A 13,008-nucleotide genomic window follows, 5' to 3' on the forward strand; every position below is an offset into this window, starting at 1 on the left:
AAATTTACTTATTGACCATTCTTAACTGTATAATTCAGTAGCATTAAGTACATTCATAATGTTGTATAACAGTCACCACTATCTAGTTCTAGAACTTTTTCATCATTCCAAATTGAAATTCTGTATCTATTAAACAATAACTCCCCTCCCTACACCCCCTGGTAAATTTTTTTAAAGACTTTTTTGGGAAATTGGGGGGGGGACAGCATTGGGGAATCGGGGAAGGGGAACAGACAAGTTGCTGTCCTTTTGTTCTGCAGTCTAGGTGTGCAGGACATTGCTTCGCTGGCCCATGTTGGTATAATCATTGTGCTCTTCCCGTCTGAGGCAGTCACTCGCTGACCATTGGACAGCGCTCAGGGCAGCTCATGCCCACTGCCAGCCAGCCCCACTGCAGCCTACGCCATCGTCAGTGACTCACGGCAGCCCAGTTCCAGGTCGAGCTGTTGTTCACCATCTTGGCTATAGAGGGAGCAGTGTCACTGTCCCTCATATGTGGGATCTGAATGGGGCCCTGCTGCTCAGATCTGGCGTCCCAAGCCAACTCCTAACCAACGCACCACTCGGCCACCCCCTCTGCCCCATAACTTTTATCCTCTTACTTTCTATCTCAATTAATTTGCCTATTCTAGGTACATCGTATAAATGGAATATTTGACCTTTGTGTCCAGCTTACTTCACTTATTATAATGTTTTCAAGGTTCATCCACGTTGTAGTACATATGAGAACTTCATTCCTTTTTAAGGCTGAATAAAATTCCATTGAATGTATTTGTACCACATTGCATTTATCCATTCATCTGTCCATAAACATTTCAGTTGTTTCTGGCTTTTTGCTATTGTGCATATTGCTGCTATGAACATTGGTATACAAGTTTCTATTTGAGTACCTGTTTTCAGCTCTTTTGGGTTTATTCCTAGAAATTTAATTGCTGGATCATATGGAACTTTTATGTTTAACTTTTTGAGAAATAACCAAAATTTTCCACAATAACGTCCTTATTTTACATTCCCAACAGCAATGCACAAGGATTTCAATTTCCCCACATCCTCAGCAGCACTACTTATTTTTTATTTTTTATTTTTAAATAATAGCTATCCTAGTGGGTGTTAAGTGATTAGGTTTTGTTTGTATCAAAATTTTAAAAAGCATATAGTTTAAAATGTCGAATACTTTCTTATGGTTTATTAGGAAAAACATTAGCCTTGTATTCCTTCTTCCATCCCCTGATGCAATCATCTTTTATTTCTATTACTGGTCATGTTGGTATCTATTTCCATGTCTCTAAAAAATATGCATTTACCTATATTTCTTGATTTTCATTTTTTGTTATTATCCATTGACTTCTCACTATGGAATTTAGCTGTTCCCACCACACATGTACTTTCTTTGCTTTTTCACACCCTCACGATATGATAACAATTTTTCTTTTGATTATATCCATCAATACAATGTTTATATTAACGTGACTATACAAAACTACTCACAGATGAATCATATAGGAACTTATGATTAATTTTTCTTTCCTGAACAGCTTTTTATTTGCCCTGGAGCTAAATGTCTTATTTTATCATTTGTTTAGTTTTCTATGCACTTATGAACAGTTGAATCCCCAATTTTTTTTTTACCACTTCTCTAAATCTTAAGATACTCAGATGCACTGATTTCATGTGCCTGATGAAATATCTTTCAGATTCTTCTGACAGGCTTTCATCCAGTCATTATGCCTGATATGTGGCTGTCACCTTGGGACTTTCCTTTCACTGTCATCCTGTGTTTACTTTCTCCACTCTCCTGGATGCATCTCCTGTCCTGCATCCCTGGTCTTCCAAGTATTTGGTTAGTATCTTGTTTTAGTGAGGTTAGTAAGTATCACTGTGGCGTTACCTGGCTGGGCAGTTTAGTTAGGGAAACTCTGATGTCACCACTTTTAGGTTTTTTCCTCCTGGGCTGGTCAGATAAGACTTGTCCAATCTCCTGTCAGAAGAATAAAACTCTAGCTTCTAGTATTATAGAGCTGGATAGAAAGATAGTTGGGTAGAGAGGGTTGCAGTGTGCATACATTCTTTTAATTCACTGTTTTCCATGAGGTTCCCCAACCTCAACTCTGCTTGGGATCCCCAGCCAGAAACTCATTTTATTCTCTCCTGAGAATATGCCTCTAATGAAAGAAGAGTGGTACTGCAGCTCTCGTGATTGGAAGGGATCTAGTGATCTGACCGTTTCTTAAACTTTTAATGAATCATCCTTATTTCAGTCCTTTTCACCTTATTTCCAGAAGAATCTGATGCTGCCAATTCCTGAGAATTTGAGAATTTTTAGTGTGAAACAAATTTATTTTTGGTTTTCCTATTTCTGGCAAAGTAATTTAATTGTGGGAAGCCTGCTAAGTGCTTTACAATTCATCCATCATCTTTCAAATTTCCAAAATTTTGTGCTTGTTGTTTTTTCTCCCATGTCCCCTATCTTGTAGGCCTTAAAATAATTCACTGTCATTTTAATTAGATTTGGGGAGAACAAAATTTGATGTATGTGTTTAATTACCCTCTATACCAAGGAGTTTCATTAAAATTTTAACAAGCATAACTTGACATAATAAATTCCAAATTTAATCAGTATGTTTATCCTTCACCTCAAAAATACAAGAACTTAAAAAGCTTTTAATACTGATCACTTTATATTCCTTATTAATGGTTATTGTTTTAATTCTACCTTTTAGTTACACCTCCACCCCACCCCCAAATTAACCATCATTATTCCTGTTATTTTTGTTTATAAAAAGTACTTATTTAGATATACCCAGATATTTACAAATTTCTTGGCTCACCATTTCTTCTTGTATCTGACTCCTTCCTTCTGGGTTCAATGTTCTTCCTACTGAAGCACATGATTATCTAAGACACTGTTGGTGCCCCGCTCAGAATCCCTTTACTGGGCTGGTGAATGGATACCCTCGCTGCTGAGTGCTGGTGGCTAATAGCTCACATCACTCTCCTGAGGAATGCCTTCAAGCCAGCAATTCCAGGAAATTCCTAGAAAGTTACACCCTTCTATCAAGGTTAGTTCACAGCCAATGACTGACTGTTCTGTGGGCACAAATCATCCAGAAAACTGTGGTGCTACTCATTCTCCAAAACTCCCTCTGGGGTCAGAATGAAGCTAGACTTCAGCTGAACTCACATCTTTGCCAGCTCTTTCCCTGTCCAACTCTGCTTCCCTCCCTCTCCTTTAGGTCTCCTTCAGGAGAGCATTCCCTCGGTAATCACTTGGACAGGAATCTAGGTCTCCAGTCGGCTTCAAGGGCCCAGCCCAAGACAGTTCATACCAGTAGTCCTATAAACCTGAGTGTAAAAATGCGATTCTGGAGTTTGCTCATTCCACAGCTGGTACAATGAGGATCTCTTCGTTGAAGATGGTCTCTGGCATATTGTTGCAGTGTAACAGCTAACACTTTTACACGTGGTTCACTGAGAGAGGATATAGGTAGAAGGGAATGCATTAACCTGTATGATAGATCTAGTATTTAAGAGTATTGGAGAAGGAGAAACTTGAAAGATTGTGGAATTGGGAGGCTGTTGCTAAACACCACTGATGTACAGTCGTCCCCCCTTACTCAGGGGGGATACGTTCCAAGACCCCCAGTGGATGCCTGAAACTGCAGATAGTACCGAACCCTACATATACTATGTTTTTTCCTGTGCATACGTACCTATGATAAAGTTTAATTTATAAATTAGGCACAGTATGAGATTAACACCAATAACTAATAATGAAATAGAACAATTATAACAATATACTGTAGTAAAGTTATGTGAACATGGCCTCTCTCTCTCTCTCTCTCTCTCTCTCTCTCTCTCAAAATATTTTATTGTACTGTGTTCACATTTTCACTTAAAGGAGGCACTTTATGGCTTCTCTTTGGCATATCGAATTGCCAGCATTGCTACCCTTGCACTTTGGGGCCGTTATTAAGTAAAATAAGGGGGATGTGAACACGAGCACTGTGATACTGCAATTGATCTGATAATAGAGATAAATACTAAATGATTGACAGAGAGATGGTGTATATAGCAGGGATACACTGGACAAAAGGATGATTCCGGACCAGGCAGAATGGAGGGGGATTGCATCACGCTACTCAGAACAGCACACAATTTAAAACTTATGAATTGTTTATTTCTGGAATTTTCCATTTAATATTTTGGACTGCGGTTGAGCAAAGGTAACTGAAACCATGGGAAGCAAAACCATGAATAAGGAGGACTTGTATACTAAGCAGTGTAGATGACAGGAACAGAGCTATTAAGCACCAGCTGAAACTCAAATGTGAGTCAAAGAGCCTTACTGGTAGCTCTTAAAGGGACGCTCATCACTGGCAAACGGGAGGCAGACTGAGCTGAAGACCAGGCATAAGCCTAATTAAGAGCGGCAGAATTTCAGAGAAGGTGATTTCTCATGCTAGGCAAGTCCCTTTGACAGAGTCAGGGCAATCCAAGGAAAGGAGTGGGGCCATGACACGTGGGATGCAGGTACCTGTCAGACATACTTGAAGACCTTGATCACCCAGTTTTCCCTGAACGTTCTGGACCTACAGGTGACTCACTCCCTTGTTGGAAGATAGAAGACCTTCTTGTTGGTTGAAAACTATATAGAAACTTGAAATGAGTTAAGGATCTTACAAAACCATGCTGGCCCTGCTCAGAATTTGCACTACTTCTCCCTTGGCCCCCAGCCAGTTCTAGGATCAAATTTTAGGACAAGCCAACTGGGGAAGTTCAAGGTCTGGTAAGGGAAGAGAGAAATAAATGGCAAAGGAGCTGTAGAATCTGACTGATTTATATCAGCTGTAACCCAGAGATTAAGCCCGGAAGTGGCCCCCAAGAGTGCTGGATCAAGAGAGTAGAAGATAAATCTGGGAAAAGGAGAGTTCATTGATGTGGTGGTGGCGCTGTCCAGTGACACAGGATTTCACATACTGGCAAGGGCCTTGGAATGACTCCTGGAAGCTTGGGTTTCTACTATTTCTGTGACATTAATCACATTTAAAACTCAGCTTCCTCTTCCATAAAATGAAGGACTTGAAAATGTTTATTAACCAATTGTTTCAACAAACATTTATTGGCCATTTGACACGTACTAGGCAGTAGTTCTTCAGTGGTCCCCAAGATAGACATGACCTTGTGGAGTTTAAAGGGGAAGACTGATAGGAAGCAAGTAAACAAAATAATAATAATAATAATAATAATAATAATAATAATAATAATAATGAAATTTGGGTTGCAACAACCTCTCTGAAGGAAATAAACAGTGTAACAGTGACTAGTGGAAAGCAGGACCTAATTTAGCTAAGATGATCAGGAAGGGCCTCTCTCAGGAGGTGACAGTAAGCTGACAGCTAAAAGATAAGAAGTCATCCATGTGAACAGCTTGAGTAAGAGCTTTCCAGGCCAAAGGGAATGGAAATACAAGGGCCTGAGGTGAGAAGGAGATTGGGTATCTTCCAGAGACTGATAAAAGGTCAAAGCTACACTGACACGCTTCCTTGCTGTTGTTTTGCTGCTTAGGTTTTATAACGGTATTAGAAGCTTTGTGCTTATAGGCAAAACTGCCTTTGATGTATAGTATATAGATATAATGTTTTACAGTGATTACTATAGGGCCAGCCAGTGGCTCAGTTGGTTAAGAGCTTGCTCAAGAGTTTGAGCTCTGAGCAACAGCGGTTCAATGCCCGGCCCGAGCTGAGCTGCCACTGCGCTGCCAAAAAAAAAAAAAAAAAAAAAAAAGTAAAGTGATTACTATGAACTTACACATTGCTATTTTTGGATATAAACAATAACATTAGTTCCCATTTATTTATCCTGCTAAATGTCATGTACTTTACAAATATTCCTTATCTCATTTAATTCTTCCAACAATCCTGAGAGCTAATATTACCTCATTTTTCCAATGAGGAAGTCAAGGCTTAGAGGAGTTAAATAATTTGCCCAAGGTCATTTAGTACCAGCAAGAAGATTTTTCTACCATTTGTCCCCCAAAACCTATTCCAGCAGACTTAGTTGTATGCCCTGAAATGTAGCTGTTTTTAGTCTGTATCTAACAATTCTCTTCTTAAGCAAGTAGGGCCTATTTCAACAAATTAGCCCAAGTTTGATTTGAATTGGAGAGCTTAAAAAAAAACAAACCCAGTTGGGTTTAAAAGTTAAACTCAGTAAATTAAAAGAGCAAGAACTACACAGCAACAACAACAAAGATAAGTAGACAATATCATATTAAACATTCAAATTTTTAATGATTATATCTGAAGAAGCTCCTCAGTTTTTTAATATTACAAAGGGATGCTGTCAGTGACTTATTAGGTAGCTCTGGAGAGCACTAGAAAAGAACTTACAAATTAAGCTTTTACTTTAAGGTCCAATCCAAAGACTACAAACATAATGATAAAAATTTAGCTGTGTATAAACACATAAACAAGCAAACTTCATATTGTTGCTAGCTTCAATTTCTTAGACAGAAGAGAAAGTCAACATTACCTTCTCAAAATCCCTGGGGCAATTACAAAGGACTAAATGAAGGCAAATCTTCTTGGCCTAGAAATACGCTTGTCAAGATAGCATAGGATGAAATTCAAAGGCCCTTTCCTCCATGTACTGAGGCAAGGGTAATAAAGAGGTACCAACGGGGTGAAAGAGCTATTGGCTGTTTCAGCATAATAATGAAGAGAAGAAATGCTAACAGGAGTTCTGTCTAGTCTGTCTCATCAAAATGAGAAAACTGATGGTTTTGAAACTACTCTGTTCTAAATTTTCAACGACTCTCAGTCCACCCAGAGTGGACCCTGTTGAAAGAGAGCAAGGTTAACTGGACAAAGCAGTGGGCACCTGAGTGAGAGGAGTAGGGGCGGGCATGTGGTAGTGGTTCTCACCCCAGACTTTGCATTGCCATGGGGGAATTTGAAGGGGAAAAAAAAGGCGATGCCCAACTCACCCCAGAACAACCTAACCAGATGCTCTGGGAGTGGCGCCTAGGTATTAGTATATTTTAAAAACTCCTTAGGAGATTCAAATGTATGGATTGAGAATCACTGGGGAATTTAGAGGCTGTGAAGCAGAGTGGTGGGAGAAGAGAAAGGGTCCAATGGGAATGGGTGCAGTGCCTTGAGAGCTCAAGGAGCCACACCCTTTGAAGGGCTGTGAGGCAGTTGAAGGGAAAGCCACTCCCCAGCCCTTGAATTCCATGGGCTTTGTGTGGTTCAGAAGATACAATTCAAACATCAGTTACAGAACCGTGGCTTCTTCTGGACTGTTCACGTGTGACTGACTGAGATAACAAAGTTTAAGACTGAACTACCCCTCCCGTTCACTTTTTAGTGCGTAACACTGAGGTTTCATTCTTTTACAGGGTTGTTCTTAAAATGCAAATAGGAAAGCTCCGAATGGATTCACTTTCTCTGCCATCCAGCATTGGAGTGTTTACACTGGAAAGTTTACATGTGAGCTACTATGTATGGTGGATGAGACGCGAGCACAGAGGCTTCATCATTGCTACGAGTGCTCAGAAAAAGAAATTGTGAGGAAACAGAAAGAAAGCTCCTCTTCAGGCCTTTAGTTGATGCAAATTTCAGGCAAGCCCAGACTAAAGAGTAGACTAAAAAGCCAAGATTTTATGATCCCAGGACAGCTTACTCCCTTCCCCAACATAAATGTCTCTACTGGTTCTGATATGTCTCACATGAATCATTTACTGGACCTCAGCACAAGCACAAACGTTACCTCAGATAAATAGCAGCATTAGCTCAACTGATCACATTAGCCAGTCAGCTGGCAGAACCCCGGGAAAACTGTAAAAATCAGTAAGTTCTAATGAATGAAAAGAAAGATCTGAGGTTTTGGGGTGCTACGTTGGACTGGCAGGACTAAACTGGGAGGCTCTAGACTCAAGCAAGTCCTCTGAACTTTGGGTATATGTTGGTGCCAAAGAGAGGGAGCACTGGAAAGGAATAAAGAAATCTAAATATGAATATTGGCTTTTTTATACTTGTTTAAAAAATTTCAACTGAGTAAATTTTCAAGATCTGATAGGCTTTATTCAGTAATTCACGAACAGGGCAGCACCTTATCTAGCAGATCGAAAGGAGCTCTGCGGAGCTATACAAAATGAAAACTTTCCCAGGCAGGAAGGATCAGGAACAAGGAAGTTATACTAGGCAAAAAAGCAGATTGATTAGTGCAAGGTTACTTTTCCTGTAAGGGATGGCAGGGGCTTACCAAGCAGATTACCAAACTAACGCTGACAAGGTAATTCCTGATACCTGGTTTAAAATTCCATCTATGGGAGAGCAGAAACTGTAATTAAGTCTCAGTTTGGTGATGTGGGGCTTAGCATGAGCAACTCTATTTGGGGCCTGTTAGTCTGTCTTTAACATACTCCTTAATCTAGAGACTGTTTGAACATGATGAAGCTTGCTCAACTAAGAGGAAAGCATAGGGTTAGGATGAAGTCGCCTGAGTTCTGTTCCCTGAGGTTCATCATAAATCTGAGCTTATTCCAAAAAATGTGCAAGGTACTCACTTTGGTTCAGTCTTTGTGAATCATATATTGCGTTGGAGACTTGACTAATGGATAATAAGATGATTGTAGATTATACATTCTTTCCCCTTTGACAGACAAGGATATATTTTGATTACACCTGTCAAGACATTCAAATATTCAAACAATCTCTTTATGCTAGGGATGGAAGGCACAAGTTTAGACAATCTTTAGAAAGTCCTAACTCCATGGGGAATAAACTCTGTTGTGGAAGCAAAATATCGTATGCCTAATATTCCATTTGTTAAACACCTATTCTGCTCTTTACTTTTCCATACTGTAAGTTTTAAGATCCTCAAGTTTGCTCTATTCTCTAACTAATCAAATAGCTTTGAGCATCTCATAATAAGAATCTCAGAAAGAGAAGAAAAAAATATTTCTTTAGAGCTGCATAAATGCAGACGTTATCCCATATTGTATATCCAGTTCTGATAGAGAATTTAGGATATTTACAAAAGTATCACTCCTACTCTTTTATCCAACATGAAGACGTAAAAACTACATAATCTTATTCTAACTTTCTTCTGCTGAACAGACAAGTCTTTAAGACACCTGGACTTCTGAGTATATTGCTATGTCCTCTGAAAAGAAACTTACAATTGCTAGAAGTCTGTAATTCTGATTGGTGAACTTATGTAATTTTTGTGTGTGTGTGTGCTCAAGTAGTAACATTAAATTGATTTCTCTGTTCAGAAAAGTAGAAATGCTGCAGGATTTCTTCACTGAGCATGAGGAGCTTCCTAATGTCCTTCTTTTCCCTTTATATATAAAAGGGTAATAAACCCATGATTCACTTGCACTCCTTATTCAAACCAAGAGTTTAAGAGTCTTCACCTCATTTAAATTCACACTGCTAAGTGTTATGATAGAGGTTAAACTGAGAGTCATAGCTGTCAAGATAAAACTACAGTTCTGTTTCAGAATGCGGACCTTGAGAAAGCTTCACATAGGACATGACATTTAATATGCTGTGACGGAGCAGTAAAATCTCTGCACACAATGAAGAGGGGAAAAAGTTGGGGAGAGAGAATTTCTGGTGGAAGAAGTTGTAATGCCTTGAAAACATGAAGTACCATATGTTTAAAGAATGTCGCCTGTTTCCTTTAAAAAAATCTTTTTTAATTTTTTAATTACAGTTCACAATGTTATATTAGTTTCAGGTGTACAGCATAATGATTAGACATTTATATAACTTACAAAGTGATCCTCCAATTAATCTAGTACCAACCTGACATCATACATATTTATTATAATATTATTGACTATATTCCCTATATTGTGATTCACATTCCAGTGACTATTTTGTAACTGCATATTTGTACTTCTTACTCTTCACCTTTTTCACCCAGCCCTCCAACCCATCTCTCACCTGGCAATTATCAGTTTGTTCTTTGTATCTGTAAATTTGTTTCTGTTTTGTTTGTTCATTTACTTTTTTAGATTTCACATGTAAGTGAAATCATATGGTATTTGTCTTTGTCTGACTTATTTCACTTAGCATAATATCCTCTAGGCCAATCGATGTTGTCGTAAATGGTAAGATTTCATTCTTTTTTATGGCAGAGTAATATTCCATTTTATATATGTACCACATTTTTTATCCAATCATCTATCAATGGACACTTACGTTCCTTCTATATCTTGGCTATTGTAAATAATGCCACAGTGAATTTAGGAAAGCATATATCTTTCAAGTTAGTGTTTTAGATTTCTTTGGATAAATACCCAGAAGTGGAATTGCTGGGTCATATGGTAGTTCTATTTTTTAATTTTTTGAGGAACCTCTGTACTGTTTTCCATAGTGGCTGCACCAATTTGCAATCCTACCAAATGTTGTTTGTTGATTTATTGATAATAGCCATTCTGACAAGTGTGAAGCAATATCTCATTATGGTTTTAATTTGCATTTCTCTGATGATTACTGATATTGAACTTCTTTTCATATGCCTATTTGCCATGTGCATCTTCTTCAGAGAAATGTCTATTCAAGTCCTCTGCCCATTTTCTAATTGGATTGTTTGCCTTTTTGTGATAAATGGTGTGAGTTCCTTATAAATTTTGGATATTAACCCCTTACTGGAGGTATCAGTGGTGAATATCTTCTTTCATTCAGTAGGTTGCCTTTTCATTTTGTTGATGACTTCCTTTGCTGTACAGAAACATTTTAGTTTGATATAGACCCATTTGTTTATTTTTTCTTTTGTTTTCCTTGTCCCAGGAGACATATACAAAAAAAATATTAGTAAGAGCAATGTCAGAGAATTTACTGCCTATGTTTTCTTCTAGGAGTTTTATAGTTTCAGGTCTTAGTTAAATCTTTAATCCATTTTGAGTTTATTCTTGTATATGGTATAAGAAGGTGGTCTAGTTTCATTTTTTTGCATGTAGCTCTCTGGTTTTCCTACATCATTTATTGAATGGAATGCTTTTATCCTATTGAATAATCTTGCCTCCTTTGTCATAGATTAATTGATCATATAGGCATGGGTTCATTTCTAGGCTCTCTATTCTGTCTCTTTCATCTATGTATCTGTTTTTATACCAGCACCATGCTGTTTTGAATACTATAACCTTGTAGTATAGTTTGATATCAGGTAGCGTGACACTGCAAACTTTGTTTTTCTTTCTCAAGATTGCTTTGGCTTTTTGGGATCATTCGTGGATTCAAATAAATTTTAGGGTTATTTTTTCTAGTTTTGTGGAAAATGCCATTGGTGTTTTGATGGGGAATGCATTGAATCTATAGATTGCTTTGGGTAGTATAAACATTTTAATTATGTCCATTCTTCCTATCCATGATCACAGTATATGTTTTCATTTATTTGTAGCTTCTTCAATTTCTTTCTTCAATATCTTATTATTTTCTGAGTACAGGTCTTTTATCTCCTTGGTATAATTTATCGCTAGGCATTTTATTTTATTTTTTATTGAATTTTTGGTGTGACAATGGTTAGTAAAATTACACAGGTTTCAAGTGTACATTTCTATAATACATCATCTATATATCACATGTATGCTCACCATCCAAAGTCAGTTCTCCCATCACCATATATTTGACCCCCTTTACCCTCTTCTACTATCCCCCCACACTCCTGCCTTATCCTCTGGTAACCACTAAACTGTTGTCTGGTTTGTTTGTTTGTTTTTAATGCAATTGTAAATGGGATTTTTTCTTAATTTCTCTTTCTGGTAGTTTATTATTGGTGCATAGAAATGCGACTGATTTCTCAATACTAATTTTGTATCTTGCCACTTTACTGAATTAATTTACCAGTTCTAATAGTTTTTTGGTGGACTATTTATGGTTCTCTATATGTGGTATCATAAAACTGTTTCAATGTGTTAAGAGGTCGGAGTTGGTTACTGAATGAATCTGAAAAAGCTGATTGGGTCAGGTAAAATGCTATATTAAGTATTTTGGAACTTTTAAAAATATAAGCTGTGGTGTGCCATCAAATATCCATGAGTAGCAGAGTAACCTGATTAGTTATTTACTTAGAAATGTAAAGAGCAGCAGGATGGAAGATATGTTGAAGAGGGGAAGACATGGATAGAGAGACACCATTTAGGAAGCTACCTGAACAGTCTCCTTGAAAAATGACAAGGGCAGTAGCAATGGAAGGATGAAGACAGTAAGAATTCAGTGATTTCTGGTCAAGAAGGAGGATGGGGTTTTTGCTGTGCTTGCCTCCTCTCATGACCACATCACAATTACAACTAAACTACAGAACAACCGTCATTGAGAATCACCTGACTTCTAGCTGAACTGAAGTCTTATAACTAAGGACATAAAGAAGAAGCCACCTTGAGAGTGGTAGGAGGGGCAGAGATGCAGGGTGGGCTGGTTTCATACCTGTGTATGACAGTTAAAAATCTGGAGGTATATCTCAACTGCAAAAGCAAGAGGTCCCAGCCCCACACCAGGCTCCCCAGCCCAGGGTTCCAGTGCAGGAATGAGAAATCCCCATAAATTCTGGCTGTGAAAACCAGTGGGGATTGTGGCTGAGTGAGAGGGAGGGCAGTTGGAGTCCCAGGTGTTCCTTTCAAAGGGTCTGCACATGGGCTTACTCACTGATGGACTCACTAGCTCTGAGTTCCAGTACTGGGGCAGCAGTTTGAAAGGTGACAGGAAAATATGGAGATGAATTGAATTGTCTGGCTTCAGGGTGAGGGATGGAGGGGCAGCTTTCTTCCAGACAGAAGTGCTGACAGAGGCACTGTTTGTTTGTTGAGCCCTCCCCCTTCCCAGTGTGCAGACTCGTGGCCACCACATCTGAGTCTCCATTAACCTGGCTGACACTGTTCTCCCTGCCCTGGTGATTCCCTGAGACCACTCCCTACCCAAATTGCAGGCACACCCAAGCCACTTTCAGTGGCTTGTCCATACAGACAGTGTGTCTTGGCTCATGCTGCGGACATTC

The sequence above is a fragment of the Hipposideros armiger genome, unplaced genomic scaffold (assembly GCF_001890085.2).
Source record: "Hipposideros armiger isolate ML-2016 unplaced genomic scaffold, ASM189008v1 scaffold_161, whole genome shotgun sequence".
Classification (NCBI taxonomy): domain Eukaryota; kingdom Metazoa; phylum Chordata; class Mammalia; order Chiroptera; family Hipposideridae; genus Hipposideros; species Hipposideros armiger.